The sequence below is a fragment of the Suncus etruscus genome, chromosome 19, assembly GCF_024139225.1.
Source record: "Suncus etruscus isolate mSunEtr1 chromosome 19, mSunEtr1.pri.cur, whole genome shotgun sequence".
Classification (NCBI taxonomy): Eukaryota; Metazoa; Chordata; class Mammalia; order Eulipotyphla; family Soricidae; genus Suncus; species Suncus etruscus.
The window spans coordinates 35,223,599-35,244,489 of record NC_064866.1 but is presented as its reverse complement, the minus strand read 5'-3'; the positions used below and the strand labels follow the sequence as shown (position 1 = coordinate 35,244,489).

General features: G+C 35.6%; 1 pseudogene; it reads right to left on the bottom strand.

Moving 5' to 3' along the window:
- Window positions 1-4,408: 4,408 nt before the first annotated feature.
- The window catches only part of LOC125997179 (prolyl 3-hydroxylase OGFOD1-like), a 31,065-nt pseudogene continuing 14,582 nt past the window's right edge, over window positions 4,409-20,891 (bottom strand).

The window sequence follows — 20,891 nt, the reverse complement described above, 5'->3', positions numbered from 1 at the left end:
GGCAGATATGGTTGCTGGCATCTGAGTTCCAGCATAGTTCAGCAGCTTCCCCTTTCTGGGATTGCAAAGTCAGCCATTTCTTACTCACTCACTTGCTCGCTGGGTAGCTGCAGAATGCAGTTTTGGGGGTGTTCACTTCCCAGGGCTCTGAGGAGAGCTTCAAGGATTCAGGAAAGACAGAGGAGCACAGGACAGGGTTCTCTTTAGGTCCTCAGTTTCCTCAGAAGAAGCACAGCAGGGCGGAGACTCCATAGGTGAAGCAATCAGCACTTCACCCGGCAGTCCCCACAATCAGCCATTTCTTACTCACTCCCCCTTTCTTTTCTTAAACTGATTTTATAGTCTCCAGTCTCCCATTGTTGCTCTTTTGAATTTTTGCCCCCCCCCCATTTTTTTCTTTTTCTCTTCTCTTTTTTTAACTTCAAATAGAACCATATAACTTGAACCATTTTGTTCTGCCTCACAAATTGATGGGGAAATAATGGAGGGCACTAAGACCATTGAGTAGAAATAAAAAGTGATCAGACTTAAAGACCAAATCCAAAGCCAACTACAACAGAATTGATACCCAATCTACAACAAGCTAGACACAAAAGAACCACTTAAACTAGCAGCTTGGGGGGGGGGGGGGCAACAGAGGGGCAATATAGGATGCATGCTGGGAACAGGGGAGGGAGGGAGGACAACATTGGTGGAGGGAATGCCCCTGATTCAATGTCACTATGTACCTAAAATACTACTGTGAATGATTTGTAATCCACTTTGGTCAAAATAAAAATTATTAATAAAAATGGTATTATGAAGGGACAAAAGAACTTTTAGGACTGACAGAAAGACAAAAAGATATATTTTGGAGAGATAGTCAATGTTTAAATTAAGCATAATCTTTTAGAATTCCTCAATAACCTTTCTTTTATTCTTAAAAGCAAAGAGTAATTCCAGAAGGTAATTTGTTTTTGTTAATTCTAGGACATAGCGATCAGGAGGCATTTAGAGCTATAGATAAAACTTATAAATGAAAATTATGTGGTCCAAAAGAGAAAAGAGCTGGAAGTTCCAGCTCACCTCAGGAAGCTCACCACAAAGAGTGATGATTTTAGTTAGAGAAATAACTACATTTTGAACTGTCCTAATATTGAGAATGTATGAGGGAAATGCAGAGCCTGTTTAGAGTACAGGCAGGGGTCGGGTGGGGAGGAGGGAGATTTGGGACATGGGTGATGGGAATGTTGCACTGGTGATGGGTGGTGTTCCTTTTATGACTGAAATCCAAACACAATCATGTATGTAATCAAGGTGTTTAAATAAAAAAAAAAAAGAAAAAAAAAAAGAAAATTATGTGGTCAATAGATTGGTCTCAACTTTAGCTCCCATCAAAGGAATATTAAACAGACAAATGACATGTTTGTGTTTATGTATGAGTATATCTTTTCTCTATCATTTTTTAAATTACATTGCAAACTCATCATAATCATATACATACTAACATCCACAATAGAAGTTCAATAGATCTTCTTTAAGTTTTTGACTCATTGAATATCAAGATATTCAGAAAGAAGATTAAGGCAGTATTGGAGGGATTGAATATATATATCTATATAGTACTTTAAATGAATACATTGTACTGAGCATTTTTATGAGTGAAATTTGGTGACACAGCATTGACTTTGGTTGACCAAATGATAGATTAAATAAATGTTTATATCAATTTAACACGCATTATTAGTGCATGTGATACTTCTCTTATTCCCATCTCAGCAAAAGTGATTATTTCTATCACTGCATTTAATTTTCTGATTGAGTTATGTTGGTAGATAGTATATATAAATTTAATTTTAATGTTTATCTTTGTAAGAAGCATCAACATTTCCATGCTTTGTCTTTTGAATAATTTTATTTTCTTAAATTTTAGTTATGTTTTTAATTAAAATATTTTACTCATTCTTATTTATACACCATATACATTTGGTCCCAAATGACTACTTATTACATATCTAGGCCAGCCTTATATGTTAATCTTAATGGTCACAGCTCAAAACTTTTTATTTACACATCAACAGAAGAATAAATCTCTCGATGACCTGATATTATACAACAATCTACAAAGCACTGCAAATGCTGACAGTTGTTAGACAAAGACACAGATCAACTCAAACTCAAAGGATAAAAGAGTTCATGTTGTGTTCATCACTTTGTATTGCACACAAAAAAGATAAAACTGATTTCTTCTTTTATATGTTAGAATAGCTGAAAACTAATTTGCAAAATGTTCCCTCTTTTAACTAAGAACAGTACAACCCTTTTATTGTATTGATTAATATGGGGCTTAAGATGTCATAGGGAGGGAAGTTTAAATAACTTTTTTGTTCTGTGTCAATAGAATTGTGTTATGTAGATAAAAATTTAACTAGTTGTGCCATTTTAATTTGAATACATACCTTTAATTTAAAATATACAATCACAAAAGAAGAGAAATTGTTTAGCCATTTCTCTGAATATGTTTGACTTGCTATTGTGTCTTTGAAATTTAAAGAGCAATGGATCCAAACACCGAATTTGAGAAATAATTGGTAATTACCAGAGGGGAAGAAAGTTGTGGGTAGAAAATGCAAGCTTGGAAGGGGTATCAATGATATAAATGAAATGTAGGCTGTATTTAGTAATATAAAGTCAAAATAAGATGGGGGGAAATCTGCCAGGTAGCAAGTGGGACAAAGCACAAAACATGTATCTAACCAGATTTTTTGAGAATTCAAAAAATGGAGTAGAGGGCAGATTAACTTTGTGCTCCATCTTTGATTGAATAACTGTGTCATTCTATCTATGGATGAAAATGTCAACAATGCCATTCTCTCTCTACTTATGATTTCTCCTTGCAATTTTGTTTTTATTTCATCCCCTGATCACATAAAGCAAGTTCTTCTTTACCTTTGGACAAGAGTTTCTTTCATTTTTTATTTGAGCTAGAGTTCTTGGTAAACAGAAGGAAGGAAAGAAAGGGAAAGTTAGATAAATCACTGAACTGAGTCTTTGTCTCTGCAACCCAAAGGTTTTGAACCTGGTGGTTTCGAAGATGCAATACATTGTAGGTCTTTGAAAGTCTGAGACCTACTATCCTGTTTCCAATATTTTGAAGTTTACAAGGATTTATAGAACTAGTCTTTATTAGGACTACTAGATTTGGAGTTAGTTTTAAGCTTAAATCTGGGCTATGCTATTTATAACTTGCATAATTTGTATAATAAATCTACTTTTGCTCCAATTTGATATTGCAAGTAGCATAATGATAACGAGTAGCATATGGGTGAAGAAGAAAAAATACATACCTAGAAAGCACCTGCACAGTAAATCATTAAATAAAACTTGTTTGCTTTCAATTAGTCCTCAGAGTTTCTAAAGAATTTTAAAAATTTTTGGCTGCATGATTTTCATATAAAGTTAAATTTTATATTTAGATTGGCTGAAGATATGTCTAATTTTAAATAAAAATCATAATTTTCATTTACTCAGTGACTTCTCAATCTTTTGATTCTCAATCCTCAATTAAGTTCTCAATTTAATTCTCAATTATTAATTAAATGTTTCTCAATATTTATTGTGAATGAAACCCCTAAGAAGCCTTGTAAAATTATTGTTACTATTTACACCTCGATGATAATGATAAATTGTTATGAATTATTACCAATATTTAGATTGGTTTAATAAAATAACTTTTAATAAATAAATTAGTACAAATTTATTTAATTATAGAGATTTATGAATGATAAAAAAGAACAGATATCCTTAGAACCCAAATCTGGTTTAGATGGGCAGTTAAAGTTATTTTCACCACATTGCACCCAGAGAAATAATACAACTATTTTTTTAGTCTGCTCAATTGGTTTCAGTGTTATTTTAAGTAAAATACTGTATGGTTCAGGGGATGAAAGTTCTCAAATACAACCTCAGAGGAAATAGCTTACACTGAAAACAGGGAATTGTATTTTGCCTGTTCATCTGTAATATGGAATAAAAGTAATATATTTCTTTTTATTTTTTCTTCTTTTGTATTTATTTATTCCACATGCTGCAATGCTCAGAGGTTACTCCTGGTGTGCACTCAGATTACTTTCTGGTGAGTTTAGGGGACCATATTGGGTGCTGGATATTGAACTCGGGTGGGCTACCTGTAAAGCAAGCATTTTTCCCTTTTAATAAGTTTCTTTCCAGTGCAAGATACAGATTCTGATCATCGTGACTGAGTTCCACTGAAGACAAACAAACACTCATAGTTCTAAGAAAACTGTAGGAAATCCAGTGGTTTCAACTGCTGGTCTATAAAAAATTTGCAGCCTTGTTCCTCTTCCTGTCATACTCTTCAGGTGGCCCATCAATGATGAAGGGTCTTTTTCCTCTCTGCATATTCTTGTCATTCATAGCAGACAAAAGATAAATCCCAGAAACCTGTTCTAGGTGGCACGGCTTTCTTTTGTACTAGGTTTCAGTGGTTAATAGACTTGACAAATTTCAGTGTTTCTCTATCTTTGTAGATCAATGCCAAAGAATTGCTTTCTGGATTCGCTGTTAGCAGCTCTTCATCTTCACCGTTGGCTGGCTCCAAGCTTTCATTCAGAGCCACAGAAGAAAAATAAATTCAGGGCAAATTTGGTTTTGATGTTGTAGATTATTAAAGTGGAGTGACCAGACTTCCAGCGCCTCAATTCTCCGTGGCAAGTGACAACACTTGATTCTTTATTTTCCTCTGGGTGCTGTGTTCTCCACTAGGTGGACTTTGGGCCACTTGCTCAGCCTCTGGCTCTGAGAAACTACAGCTAGTATCTTCTTCAGTGCCCAAAGTCGCAGAAGCAGCTTTTGCTTCTTTTTTGTGTGTTCTGTCTCATCTTTCGAAAGAGCTAAGAAGTGAGGCTTCAGACCTGTAAAATTGGAGAGCAGCAAGTAAATACACGGAGCAGGATAATTCCATCCAATCCTTCATTATGTCATGAAGCTTGCTCTCCTTGTCTTTGTCATACAGTCTTTATTGAGGGACCTTGGCTATTCCATTTCACATCTCCTTTCTCCCAAAGTTCACAGACATTGACAAAGTTCTCAGTCTGAAGGAACTCCTTCAGGAGAATTTTTGAAACTCTCTTTAAACTTCTTTCCAATTCTTAAATTTGAATTTGGTAATCCATGTCATGATAAGTAGGATTTGCCCACTCATACAAGAATCTCAATATCTTGAGAGATATGAGGATTCTGAGATTTTGAAGGCTCAAAGTAGGGGGGAGATCTGGTTCTTAAATGACAAAAAAACTCAATTACTTATGGACAAAAGAGACTTGTTTTCTGAAAGGACCTTAGAAACCTGGTGAAAGCATGCTGGAGATACTTCTAAGAAAACCAATGTGTTCCATGAAGGGACAAGAAACTTGACAATCTCCTTTGGCTGAATATGCATAGATCCAGGGTGCCCCCAACTTCCTGTTTCATGGAGTAACCAGATAAAGAATGAAGGACATCCGCCACCATTCCAGCTCATATTCATGGCAAAGGAAGAACTCTGAGAATTTATATTTAGCACAGACATGTCAATGGTTGACTCCAAATCAATCTTAGAGATGTTAGAAATCCAGGTTTGGATATCTCCATACAGAATTTTCCTTAAAGTAGTATTTAAATAATAGTAGCTTGAAGCCCTTTATTATTGCCTTTGTGTTATATTATTTCATCTGATGAGATTTTTGTCACTTTATAGGCTCAGGTTTCTTGAGGTCATACAAAAGCTATTTTTTCAATTAGGGTATGCTGCCACCAGGTGGCAATAAGGATCTCACTGGTAAGTGTTGGAGTAACTGCTCATTTTCACATTCATTCATTCATTCATGGTTATTTGAATAAAATTAACATAGCTCTGAACATTTTATAATTTAAAACCTAAAATATAAACTTGAGTAACAAGCTAAAATTGTCTTGATAATTTTAGTTTAATAATTTTAAGTAATTTATATATTTTAGTGTCCTGATGCTGCCATGAATGTGTGAGATGATATGTTTACACATACAAATGTTTTTATTTTTAAGTTAAAAATAAAATGAACTCTTCAGGAACCAGTGAAATTGTACAGCAGATAAGACACTTGCTTTTCACATGGCTGACCTGCATTTGATCCCTAGTATTCAATATATGGTCCCTGATCCGTGAATGATTTCTGACTGGAGAGCCCAGATCAATCTCTGAGCACCACTGAATGTGGCCCCACAAAACACTGATATTTCACACTCCTTTATTACATAATAATAACTTCTTAATTACTTTTACTAACAAAAATCCTTGTGCAACTCCAGTTCTTGTGGTTAAAAGAAATGACACATACAGGTAATTAGAGAGTGGTAAGAAGGAAAATAAGAGTTTCTTTCCACCCACCCATTCTGAATTTCTCTATAGAAGCCTCTCTACTTTTTACCCAACACTTTCCTTCACATTTCCACCATTTGGTTCCACCCCAGATTTCTTGTGCCACCATCTTTCTGCTTCTGGTAAAACTTCTGGTTTCCAAGACCATGCAACAATTTGGCTCACCACATCTTAATTTACACTCATTTATTTGCCCTGTACTACCAACTGATTCAGTGATAGATATGGTTACTTCTGTAGATTTTATTCTTAGATCCATCAATGAATTTCACTGAAAACCCTCCTCATAAAGCAGTGATGATGATGGTTAAATTGAAACCAGAAGAGAGATAAGGAAAAGATGGCATTGAATACAGACTCATAATTCATAAACACTAGGCTTCAAATAGGATGTATCACAGGGATATAAGTATGGCTTAATATAAACAAGTCAATTAACATAAAAATCACATCAATACAGGAAAATTAAAACATTATGTTCATATAAGCAGATGCATAAATAAAACAGTTGAAGAGATACAACATCCATTCATGATAAAGATTTTAATAAGATGGTGATAAATTTCCTCAGCACAACTAAGGACATTTACAGTAAACTAAAAGCTAACATCATACTCAATAGTGAACAGTGGAAAGACTTCTTTTTACAAGCAGGCACAATACAAGGTTATTCCCTCTCATTACTATTCAATTGAGTACTGGAAGTCCTTGTCATGGAAATTATACAAGAAGTGGAATATTAAGGACATCCTGATTGAAGAAAAATAAGTTAAACTACCACCATTGGCAGATGAGATGAAATTATATTTAGAAAATTATAAGACCACCAAAGGTTGCTAGAAAAAATCTACTTATAGAGTAATGTGGCAGCTTATAAATAAAACACATGGAAATCTGTGACATTTCTGTATGCAAATAGTGAAATAGAGAAATAGACATTTTAAAAAGCCCATTTATAATTGCACTTCAAGACATTTTTAACTAAAAAATAAGATTAAGATAAAAATCAAAAAAATAAAACTATAAATCATTACTATAAGAAGTACAAGTACACACAAAATTCAAAACACCTCCCTGTTCATTCATTAGAAGGATTAGTATTGTCAAAATGACAAACCTACTGAAAATGTTATATAGATTCAATGTAATCCCCATAAAAATACTCATAACAGGGGCTGGAGAGATAGCATGGAGGTAAGGTGTTTGCCTTGCATGCAGAAGGTCGGTGGTTTGATTCCTGGCATCTCATATGGTCCCCTGAGCCTCCCAGGGGCGATTTCTGAGCATGGAGCCAGGAGTGATCCTTGAGAGCTGCTGGGTGTGACCCAAAAAAAACAAAAAAAAATACTCATAACATTTTTCAAACACATAGACAACATGCTATTTAGAGTTATATGGAACAATAACACCCTCTTCTGAATAGCTAAAGCAATTCTGGATAAAAAGAATATGGAAGGCTTTATATCTCCATCTTTAATTTTTATTACAAACCTATAGTAATCAAGGCAGCATGCTACTAGGGTAAAGAGACTTTCAGATCAATTGAATAGAATTTAGAGTTCAGAGATAGTCATAGTCTCAGAACAAAAAAATAATAGTAGAGCAATGAAAACATCTTCAATAAATGGTATTGAGAACGCTAGTTTGTCACCTGCCCCATCCTAAGTCCAAAAAACAAAAACTCAGAATTCTTTCTAACCCCATGCACAAAAGTTAAAACAAAATGTATAAAATACCTTGACATCATCCCTTAACTTATCAATTATGTTAAAAAAACAGATAGAAAACTTCATGAAAACAAATCTAGAAGAATCTTTAATTATCCAATCTCATTGACCAAGCAAATGAAAATAAAGAATTCAGTAAATTAAGAAGCATCTGCATCACAAGAGGAATAATAACTGGAATAAAAAGACATTTTATAGACTGGGGGAAAATATTTTCCCACCACTCTTTTGGGGGATTATACTCATTGGGGTTCAGGGATTACACTTAGTTCTTCACTCAGAAATTGCTCCTGGCAGGTTCGGGGATGTGATGCTGACAATCAAACCCAGGTCCCTCCTAGCTCAGTCACATGCAAGGTAAAAGTCCAACCACTGTACATTCAAAGATGTTCCCAACCAATGAGTAACGAGGCATATACTGACTGGGATAGGACTTGATTAATCCCACAGGCATCTCATACCTACATTTACCTGGTAAAAATGTAAGTGGATGGTTAGAAGATGGAGTAAATTTCAACATTTTTTTTTTGTTTTTTTTTTTTGGTTTTTGGGCCACCAGTAACGCTCAGGGGTTACTCCTGGCTATGTGCTCAGAAGTCGCTCCTGGCTTGGGGGACCATATGGGACACCGGGGGATCGAACCGCGGTCCGTCCAAGGTTAGCGCAGGCAAGGCAGGCACCTTACCTTTAGCGCCACCACCCGGCCCCAAATTTCAACATTTTTGTATTCCCAAGTTCTTACTAGAGAGTTCCACTCTTAGATATAATGAGGATGTATTTGGTTAGTAATGGTGTGTTGATTTAGATTCTATTTATATAATACCCCAGAATAATGGTTTTTATAGTAAAACAAACTCTGAAAATAAGAATCACATATATCTCTATCCCAATAAAAAGTATTCAAGGAACTGGAATGGTAGTACAGGAGATAGGGCACTCTCCTTGCACATGGCCAACTCAAGTTCATTCCTTGACCTTCTGTATGGTATTCTGAGCACTGTCAGAACCAATTCCTGAGATTAAAGCCAGCAATTCCTGAGCACTGCCAAGAGTGGACAAAACAAACAAAAGAAGTATTCTTATAATCATAGAAGGATATTCAAGTATAATATTATTTTGAAAAATAAATCATCAAATAAATAAGACACGTACTCCAGTAATATAATGCACATTTAGGGTCTGAGCAATAGTACAGCACATAGGACACTTACCTTGCACATGGCTTACCTGGCTTTGATCCCTGGTATATAAATGGCTCCCGTACATCAGAAAGAATAATTCTTAATACCATAGCTGGATATAAAACCTGAGCAACACCAGTATGACCCTAAAACAAAAATTATTATGCACATTTATTGTAATTAGCTTCATAATAAAGTTTAAAAGGAACACAAGAAAAATATTTTTTTAAATATAGGTGCAGAATCAAAATTTCATGTGCTATGTCAAACTCTCAGTATTTATAAGTTCTGGAGTAAAGGCTTGAATCTGAGTGTCCAACTTTTCTCTTTACTAATAATCCTCCTTCATTTGTGCTGTATAGCATAGGATATCTTGTTTCTGATATTTGAACGACACACACTTTACTCTCCATTAATTTCCTTTATCGCAGATATCATTTTAGATAATTAATGTCTTAATTAAGGTCATTACTTATTGATTTCTTGCAGATTTGCAGGTAAAACAACTACTGAAGCAAAACACGCAGTTCTTCCTATTTGCATTATAGGTGGGTCAGCAGAATAAAACAATATAGTTGTGCCTATGAAATAATGAAATATCTTGGAGCACTAGGCATCTCTGTAGTAGACTGCTCACACTTAGGCCAGATTATGAGATCTCACATGGACTAAAATATCCCTTAACATGCAAATAAGGGTTTTCCAAAATATCTCAAAAGCCAATTTTGCTACTGTAAAGTGAACATAGATAAAAACCTAAACAATGGTTTTCCATAAACGTCTTTTTTTTTCCCCAGAAATCTCTTCTTTTGGTATGTATAAACCCACCTGGATTATAGGACCTTCTCTTACCCTATTGGATTGGGTTTTGGGAATAAAGAGGAGCAGTGCTGGCTTTGACGGTGCATAAGTAGCACATGGCAGAGAGAGCTGACTCCAGTGAATATCTTTTCTGACTGCTTAGTATTACTTCTCCATCATTACCCTGCTTCATCAGACCTTTCCTCCTAAGGGGTTAGAAATCCAGTGTGGGGTATGGCCTCACCCAACTCGTGAAATTTTATTTTTATTTACAGCTACAACTTTCTTTTACCCCCCCCCCCCCACACACAATTGCTTATCCCTTAATCTGTGTTACTTAGCTTCCCCCACTGCATGGGTCATTTGATATTCTCTGGATACATATTCCTCTTTCTAAAGTCAATCTAGATTTGATACTAATGTTCATAGGTATGATAGCATTGGATAAAGCTCAAGTGCCTTATTTGTGACCCCTTTTAAAACTTTATACCTATCTATACATATTCTCCCTGTATTATAACATTGGGCCCTTGAAACTGTGAAATTGACTTATTCTTTCAAGATAATCTTAGATGAATATCAACTGGGAAGTTCTCCCTATTTCACCACCTATATGAATATGTAGAAATATGGCAAAAATCCTTTTATTATGCCTTTCTTATAACATTGTCCCATGATCCATCAAGAACACCAACATTTTAATCATGTTTAATAATTTATTCATTATGTATCCCATTAGCTCATTAATTTAACAATATTTATTGCATAATCCTATTAATTAGACTCAGCTAGCATTTAAAGAAATAATTGAAAACATTATTCTCTTAAAAGAGAGCTCCTTAGAGTCGTCAAATATTAATTATTCAACATAAATTGTTTATTCAGTACACTGCCATGCTATTGGGCCTGATTTTATCTGGAGAATATAGCTAAGGATAAACGAGTATAGTTTTTATTTATTTTTCATGTAGCTTATGTTTGAATAAGAGTATTAGAACAAGAACATTAGACCAAGAATTACTAACTCTGACCAACAATTATGCACCAAAAGTAGTGCCAACAAAATATGTAAAGCTTTTGCTTGCAAACCTGGAGAAACGTACGGAAGAAATTGAGATAGTAGTGGAAGATTTCAACACACCATTATCACCACTAGACAGATCCACTAGGAAGAACACTAACAAGGGCATAAAAGCCCTCTATGAGAAACTGGAAGTAGAATTTATGAACATATCAGAGACCTCCATCCTCTGAAAACAGAGTCACATTCTTCTCATGTGCACATGGAACCTTTTCTAGGGTAGACCATGACTTAGAACACAAATATAACTTACATAATATCACAAATATAAGAATTATACCAAGCACCCTGTCGGACTACAATGCAGCAGAGATCAAGATTGACTGCAAAAAAAAGATGCAAAGAAAATCTAAAACCCTGAGACTGAACAACATGCTCCTCAACAACAGCTGAATCAGAGTGAGTCTAGAAGTTAATTTTTCACTGTTCACTTTAGCTTTTTAAATCATGTTAGTAAAAATATTTGCCATTTGTTTTGCACTTTCAAATTTATTTCACTTAGCACTATTTTTTGGATCTGTCTATTAAACACAAATATATTATATGTTATTATATGTTTTAAGTTTATGTTGTATATTAACTATATTCTATAATATGTACCCTATATAATAACTATATATAAAACACTTCTTTTTCATCCAGGCAGTTGTTCATACACTTTTAAGTTGTTTCTATATTTTGGCTGTTGTGAATAATATACTATTACAAAACAGAGGTGTAAACATCTCTTAAGATTATGCCTTTATAAAAAAAATGATGCCTTTATAGTCCTCAGAAATAAAACTAGTATTGCTGGATTAAGTGAGATTTTAGTCTTTATTTTTAAAGAATTTTCCCTACAGTTATCTAGTAATGCTTCTATGATTTACTTTCCCTCCGAAAGTGCACTAGACTTGCTTTTTCTTCACATTATCACCAATTCTTGTTTCTTATGTAATTAGAAATATTGGTTTATATTAGTAAGCAGGAAAAGATGAAAATAAATCATCTTCAATATAATACTGCCTCACATTAACTATTTTAGCTGCTGCTTCTAATAAAAATATAACAAGGTATTTTAAGGAACAGATAAAAGGGTAACGCATCAAACTCAAAGACAGTAGAAGAGGAAATAAAAATTAAAGTGGAAATAAATAAAATAGGAATAGTAAAAAGTAAAAAAGTGTAAAAAGATAAATGAAAATAAGAGTTTATTCTTTAAAATAATAAATTAAAAATTATTTTTGGTTTCTGGGCCACACCTGATGGTCCTCAGGGGTGATTCCTGGCTTGAACTCAGAAATCACTTCTGGCTTAGGGGATCATATGGGACACTGGGGATAGAACGAAGGTCAGAATCCTGGGTCAGCCACTTGCAAGGCAAACACCCTGCTGCTGTGCTTTCGATCTGGCCCCAAATTCTTATGAATTTTAAATAGGATCATAGGTTAAAGGGGAGAAGCTACAATACTTACTACTGAAACATAAAGCATCCTAATATATCATTATGAACATTATAACAATAAATTAGAGAACCTAGAAGAAATAAAAGAATTCTTAAAATCTTACAATTTAATTATAAGAAAAGAGAAAACCTCAATAGGTGAATCACAAAGTAAAACAGTAATAAATTTTTTTCTGAAAACTAAATCTTAGATGCAGATTGTTATAGTTGTGACTTTTACAAAATCTTCAAAAATAACAACTTTTCTATATTTTTAATACTCATTTTCAAAACAAGCAAAACTAGACACCAGAACTTTTTGAAACAGTTACAACGAGATTAACATTGCCCTGTTGCCAAAACCTCACAAAGAATGAAAATTTCATAACAATATGCCTAATGAATATACATGCAAGAATTGTAGCAAAATCAATTCAACAATATTCTAAAAGTATCATACATAATTATCTACTGGGATTTTTTCCAGGGATGCAAGGAGAGTTCAAATACAAATAACTTAATATGGTACACCACACCAGCAAAACGCAGTGGTCAATAACCTTTTTTTTCAACTGAGCCAAATCTCACCAAAACCACGATTGAACTTTATTTTGAGAGCCACACAGGGCGCGAACTGACAGAGGCTAGGAGCAGAGTCCTGACTCCTGGAGTGGCCGTCGGGCACACAGAAGAGCCAAATTAAAAGTGGAAAGAGCCACATGTGGCTCGCGAGCCACAAGTTGCCGACCACTGAGCAAAAGTAAAGATATAACTCATAAATTGTTATTAGTAGATGCAGGAAAGACTTGGTCAGAGATACCATATCTATTTATGTTTTTAAAAACTAAACAAAGTGAGAATAAAAGAAACTTAATATAGTAAAGTTTAGGGGTCGAGAGATAGCACAGCAGTAAGGTATTTGCGTTGCATGCAGGACAGTGGTTCGAATCCCGGCATTCCATATGGTCCCCTGAGCCTGCCAGGAGCGAATTATGAGAGTAGAGCTAGGAGTAACCACTGAGCACTGCTAGGTATGACCCCAAAACCAATATACATCAAACACAATATGTTGAACAAGAGGGCAGAAAACACTATTCCTGGGCCCAGAGAGTTAGCACAGTGGCATTTGCCTTGCAAGCAGCCGATCCAGGACCTAAGGTGGTTGGTTCGAATCCCGGTGTCCCATATGGTCCCCCGTGCCTGCCAGGAGCTTTTTCTGAGCAGACAGCCAGGAGAAACCCCTGAGCAACGCCGGGTGTGGCCCAAAAACCAAAAAAATAAAAAAATAAAAAATAAATAAAGAAAGCACTATTCCTACTCACAAGACAAAGATATCTCTCTTAAAAGTACTATTTTATATTATATAAAATACTATTCACATCTAAATTCACAACTTTTTTTAAAAATTGGAAACAATAACCCAATACAATGAAGTGGCAGGCTACAAAATCAACCTATTAAAAATCTGATACATGCCACATATAAAAATAAATGACGATATTCGATTTTTAAAAACAATCTATTTAAAATCCCATTTTATTTATTTATTTATTATTTATTTATTTGGTTTTGGGCCACACTCAGCATCGCTCAGGGCTTACTCCTGGCTCTGCACTCTGGAATTGCTCCTGGCAAGCTCAGGAGACCATATGGGATGATGGGAATGGAACCTAGGTTCATCCTAAATTGGCCACATGCAAGGCAAATGCCCTATCACTGTTCTATCCTTTTGGCCCAACAATCGCATTTTAAAAATTAAGTACTTAGAAATCAATAATTGTTGAAAGACATACATTGAAAACTACAAGTCTCTATTAAGTAAAATAGCACACACATAAAAGAGGAAAATAATCTATGTTTAAAAGTAATTACCATTAATAAAATGATCATTTTAACCAAAACTTCAAAACAAGCAATAGAAAAAATCCTATTGGCATTTCCCAAATACATCAAGAAAATATTATTAGGGATTATTTGGAAAATGTCTGTTAAATTGCCAAAGGAAAATAATATAATGGGTCTCATAGGCCCCTATTTTATATCATAAAAATTTAACAATCAAAGGTATAAAATCAAATACTCAGACTAAATAAATAACATTGAGATTTCAAAGATAAACATTTTATGTACAAATGAATTTTGATTGTGGAGCCAACTATATTAAATGGTAAAATAGTCTTCAGTAAACAGTGTTAATAAAATTAATTAGCTAAATTCACAAGAAATAAATTGGACCACACAATGCACAAAAGTGAATTCAAAAGGAATTTGGATCTAGATGTTAGAACCAAACCTATAAAATACATTGAAGTAAACATAGGCAAAACATTCCATAATATTGACTTCATAAATGTTTTCAGTGATTAAATATGGCAGAAGGGAAAAAATAAACAAATGGGACTATTTACAACTATACATTTTCTGAAATGTGGAAGAAACTATCGTTAAACAAATAGACATTCCAGTGGATGAGCAAAACTACTGGCACACATTTACACATTTATAGCCAAGATTATATAGAATGTGCACATGTTAACAACATTCCATCCAAAAGTAAAAGGTGACATACAAATGACCACTAAACTTACAAAAATACTTAACATCACAGATCATATCAGGAAAATACAAATCAAATTGTCAAAAAGCCAGTGAAAATGGTTTATATCAAAATGCAAAAACAAGTGCTAGCAGGAATGTGAAAAAAAAGTAAGCAATTCACTATTGGTAGCAATGTCAACTGAGTCAGTCTCTAAAAGAAACAAGATGGCAAAGGAGGAAGATATGGGATGCATGCTGGGAACAGGAGTGGAGGGAGAACAACACTGGTGGTGGGTGTAACCCCACCCCTCATTCTGTGTGTAAGCTTGCCTACAAGATAGACCTCCCACTTCTAGGAGGGGTTTTGGGGAGGTTACAAAAGGTTTGGCCTCAGGGGAAAAAGGGGATTTTGCATGGATAAAGTTGAAGAAGGTGCAGGAGAGATGGCTGAAAGACAAGTTAGAAGGCAGGGCTGAATAGGGATCCAGCGTAAATGGTTACGATAGGCCACACATGTTGGCTAGGGTATGAATAAAGCTGATATTTCTTAGAACCTGTCTGTGGATGATTAACTCACTCTATCCTGAGGCTGCTGCCCCTATGGCTGGAAAAGGTGCATACATCATAGTCCTGGGATGGATGAGAAAGGCCTCCATCACCATCCACCACCATCCAGCTCCATCCAAAGGGCCTCATTATTATTTTATACTACAGTGGGAATGCCCCTGATTCAATATCACTGTGCACCTAAAATATTACTGTGAAAGATTTGTAATTCACTTTGGTCACAATAAAAATTATTTATTAAAAACAAGATGTAACTTTCTCAATAAAGTATAAACATAAATTCTACATGACTCAGTAATTTTACTCCTAGATATCTGAGGAACATAAAACCGTTAATCCAAATAGTCATCTGCATTCACACTATTATAATTGTCAATATTTGGAAACAACTCAACTACCCAAGATTAAAGGAGTGTACAAAGAAGTTTTGGAATACAACTCAGCAATGAGCAAAGATGAAATATGACCTTTTGCTGCAAGATTAAGAAATCTAGAGAGGGGCCAGAGAGGTGGCACAAGCCATAAGGCATCTGCCTTGCACTTGATAGCTAGGGACGGACCGTGGTTTTACCCTCCGGGGTTCCATATGGCCCCCCAAACCAGGAGCAATTTCTGAGCATATAGCCAGTGAACGTCACCAGGTGTGGCCAATAAGAAATAAAAAGAAAAGACAAATCTGGTGGTATTATGCTAAGAAAAGCAAGTTAGAAACACATACAGAATGGTTTTAGTTGTATGTGGTTTCTAAATAAAAAAAGACAAAATAAATTCAAACTAACCTTTGGATTTGGACTGCATATTAGTATATATTGCTCAACAGTGATCCTATCGACATATAGGAAAACATTTGTGTTTGTACTTGTGGGGGTTGAGGGAGGCTTGAAGATTAAACAAAAACAGCAAAACTACAACAAAGTAAGTAACATGTAGGAAAGCCATCTGCTTCCAATTGAGTTGATTTCCTTTGCCAGAACCAAATTAATCTTAGTTAAGATAGAATCAAATGTTAACAGAATCTATGAGGCTCTTCAGAATATTTACATAGCATTTTGTGATACTGTAATCTAGCTCAGTAAGGACCTTACATATATATGTATGCTACATGAGATATAGTTGTGGGGGCTAAACCAGGAAACAATTTGCTAAATCAATACTCAGAAGAATGTGTACTTCAGACCAGTATTTCTTATATAACTTTCTTCTACTGAGAAAAGCATGGTCATACTCTGAGCTAGCTAGTTTGATTACTAACTTGCTTGCTTACTAGTTTCCTTCCTGGTTATACTGTGGGCTAGCTAGTTTGATTACTAACTTGCTTTCTTACTAGTTTACTTCCTTCCTTCCTTCCTTCCCTCCTTCCCTCCTTCCCTCCCTCCCTCCTTCCTTCCTTCCTTCCTTCCCTTCTTCCTTCCTTCCCTTCTTCCTTCCTTCCTTCCTTCCTTCCTTCCTTCCCTTCTTCCTTCCTTCCTTCCCTCCTTCCCTCCTTCCCTCCCTCCCTCCCTCCTTCCTTCCTTCCTTCCTTCCTTCCTTCCTTCCTTCCTTCCTTCCTTCCTTCCTTCCTTCCTTCCTTCTTCCTTCCTTCCTTCCTTCCTTCCCTTCTTCCTTCCTTCCTTCCTTCCTTCATTCCTTCCTTCCCTTCTTCCTTCCTTCCTTCCCTCCTTCCCTCCTTCCCTCCCTCCCTCCTTCCTTCCTTCCTTCCTTCCTTCCTTCCTTCCTTCCTTCCTTCCTTCCTTCCTTCCTTCCTTCCTTCCTTCCATCCTTCCTTCCTTTTACAAATAGGTTTATATATATGTTAATCTAATGCTAGACTGGTATTGGTGAGGAGTAATGAAATGCAGATATAATGAATTCATGATCTATCTGATATCCAGTCTTGCTCATTATATATTATAAAATTTAGAGGTATCTAAAAGGGTATCTGACTAAGGGAATGGTATCTGCAATGATAGGTCATCACAGCTTTCATTGGAGATAGAGATTTGAAATTATGTCTTGAAAGGTCAGCAGAATCTTCAAAGAAAGATAAAAATTAGTGACATGAAATTAAACAGTGTTTTGGAAAATGGACAGTCATTTTGTTTATCTCTGATAATCAAAATATTCTAAGGACAAGATGAGTTTAGAAAGGAAAGTTAGGGAGTTTGGAAAGAGGATCTCACAAGGAATGTTATATTTATCTGACTGAGAATTCTTGAAAGATCTTTTAAGTAACCAAAGATTTAATATCAAATATTCTGTATGAAAAGAATATTTTGACCATTCTGTGGAAGATATATTAAAGAAAATAAAAAGACTATGTGAAATACCAGCTGAGAAGTATTTGGAGTCTTCAGGATCAAATTTCTTGGTCAAGCTTTTTTACTACAGTTTGTAAATAACAAGGGAGTGCCAAAAAAAAACAACTGAAATAGTACAGATTTTTAAGGAGTAGAATAAAATTTCATTCAGTAGCTATATGGTAATACCATATTAGAACACTTAACGAATCAATCTCATTTATATATAACAATTATAATATCTATGACCAAATAGCAGGCATGAGTATGAATATGTATTGCATCAATAATGGAGCACAGAAAGCAATAGGAAAATGGTACTGCCTCTCATCTGTGTGTGTGTGTGTTTGTGTGTGTGTGTGTGTGTCTGAGTCCTTGTTCTTAGTCTCCCCAGAGTTATATATTAAATATACCTATATATAACACAATATACATACACATATACATGAGTATACTATGGCCTGAAGACAAAATATGTCCTGGTATACCACAGATAAAAATAGGCCTATAAACAGGAGATATTTTTGTGAACCATTTTAGATATATAACTTCGTACATTCTTGAACACCAAGGATCAGTTGTCTATTTTCCAGACCCTTTTGTCCTCTAGTTTGCACCCACGGAAGCAGATGTTGGGCTTATCTCTTAAATTTAGATTTTGACATAATCTCCTAGCCTGAATGTGGGTCATGGTGGATGGTCAAGCTGACATGGCTGTTTTTTCCAACTTCAGCTTTCCTCTAATCTGTTCTCCTGACAGTTTCACTCATTCCTTCTCAGAGTTCATCCCCCACCTCACTCTTTTCCCCCCCTTCAATTCATGGAAATGAATCAGATCTGTGATGGCGTCATTCAAAAGAGAAAGCTAATTAAATAGGTCCCTTTTCCTTCCTCTTGGAGTCCTTGTGATGGTTTCCCCTTTGAGGGGACACAAGCCAGGAAGAAAGCTCTTCAATAGAGCTGTGAATAGTGAAGCTCTAGCTGGGGTTTTGGGGAAACTGGGTGATCATGCCCAGTTAAACTGTTTAGATCTCTGGGGATATGTCTTAAACGGCTTTGTCTTATTCAAGGTCAGGATAAATAGGAAGTATTTAGGCTTTTCTCTGAACAGCATGTGACAGAAAAATAACAGAAGCACAAAACCCAACTAGAGTAAGAGCAATAAAGTTGTTGTTGCTGCTGTTGTTGTGTGTCCTTTAGCAGGGATATGACTTAAGTGCAAATGCTAATATGCACTGTAGTTTACATAGCTTTTCCTCTGTATCAAGAAATGTTAAAGTGACACCATGTAAGTATAAAATGTAAAAATAATAAAAAAAATGTCACTTTTTGCCACAGCCATCAAAAGGGGTGAGAACAGATTTAACATCCATAATACAGAGGACAAAATGGAGGTATAGAGGAAAATATAAAGTAATTTGGCCAAGATCACTTATCTAGCTAATGTGAGAAATGAGATTTTTAATCCTGTCTATTTGGATCTGGGGTACAATTTTCTGATCACTGCACTATCCTACTTTTCAGTGCTTAGTTTTGTGGTCAGAACTAGTCTCAATGTGTTATTGCTGAAGCAAACGGTCTCCAGAACCTGACTTTTATTTGAATTATATAATGTTAGAGTATACTTTGAGTTAATTTTACATATTTTCAAAATGGAATCTTTTTGTATAAAATATGTACAGATATCTGATATAGATGATACTGCAAATTCTAAGAATCCTGAATGAAATGCTGCACGACAAAGATTGACACTACCTTAAACGAAGCTTTAAACTAAGCTATAGTAACACTACCTTCTTTTAACTAAGGTAGTATTCCTTCAAGTTTGTTAAAGACCAGCCCACTCCCTCTTATCTTCCAAAAGTTGGATATTTGCCACCTTATCCTATTCCTCTTGACTCACATATGCTTCTAATCTTGTAACATTAAGTTTAACAGTACTTGAGCCAGTTGTTGTATTTTAGGAATCCTAAGTTCAAGGTTAGTAAATGTCATACTAATTTAGAAAATCTCACTTTTTTATCTTTCAAGAAATGAGGAAAAGAAAAAGACTGAAACGCTATCAGCATTTCCCACCTCTCCTGCACCCCCCCCCAAAAAAAAACGAGGGATTAAAGAACATGCCGCAGTTGCATTTTCTGTCAAATAGGAACACATAATCTTTATCCTGTTTTTGAGATTGTGAACTCACTTATTCCCCCCCCCCCCCCAAAGCAGAAGAAAATATAGAGCCTGAATATAGTCAGGGTGACTTAGGCAAAATGTAAAAGATCTATAGAATCTAAACTGGATTCCTCCTGGAGTCATTGTCTTGGTTGGAAGAGTCTAAATGAATCTCTCTCTCTCTCTCTCTCTCTCTCTCTCTCTCTCTCTCTCTCTCTCTGTCTTTCTCTGTCTCTGTCTCTCTCTCTGTCTCTCTCTGTTTCTCTCTCTCTGTCTCTCTCTGTTTCTCTCTCTCTGTCTCTCTCTGTCTTTCTCTGTTTCTCTGTCTCTCTCTGTTTCTCTCTCCATCTCTCTCTGTCTCTCTGTCTCTGTCTGTCTCTGTCTCTCTGTCTCTCTCTTCTCTCTCTGTCTCTGTCTCTCTCTGTCTCTCTGTCTCTCTCTGTCTCTCTGCCTCTCTCTGTCTCTCTCTGTCTCTGTCTCTCTGTCTCTGTCTCTGTCTCTCTGTCTCTGTCTCTGTCTCTCTGTCTCTGTCTCTGTCTCTGTCTCTGTCTCTGTCTCTCTCTCTCTCTCTCTCTCTCTCTCTCTCTCTCTCTCTCTCTCTCTCTCTCCCCACCCCCCCAGCCTGGATCGTAGAAAACATATGGTACAAACAAATGATTCCCTGAAGAACAGGACTGGAAAACTAGCTAGTGTTCTCTCTTTCGAGTTAATTAATTGAATTGATACAGGAACTTCAT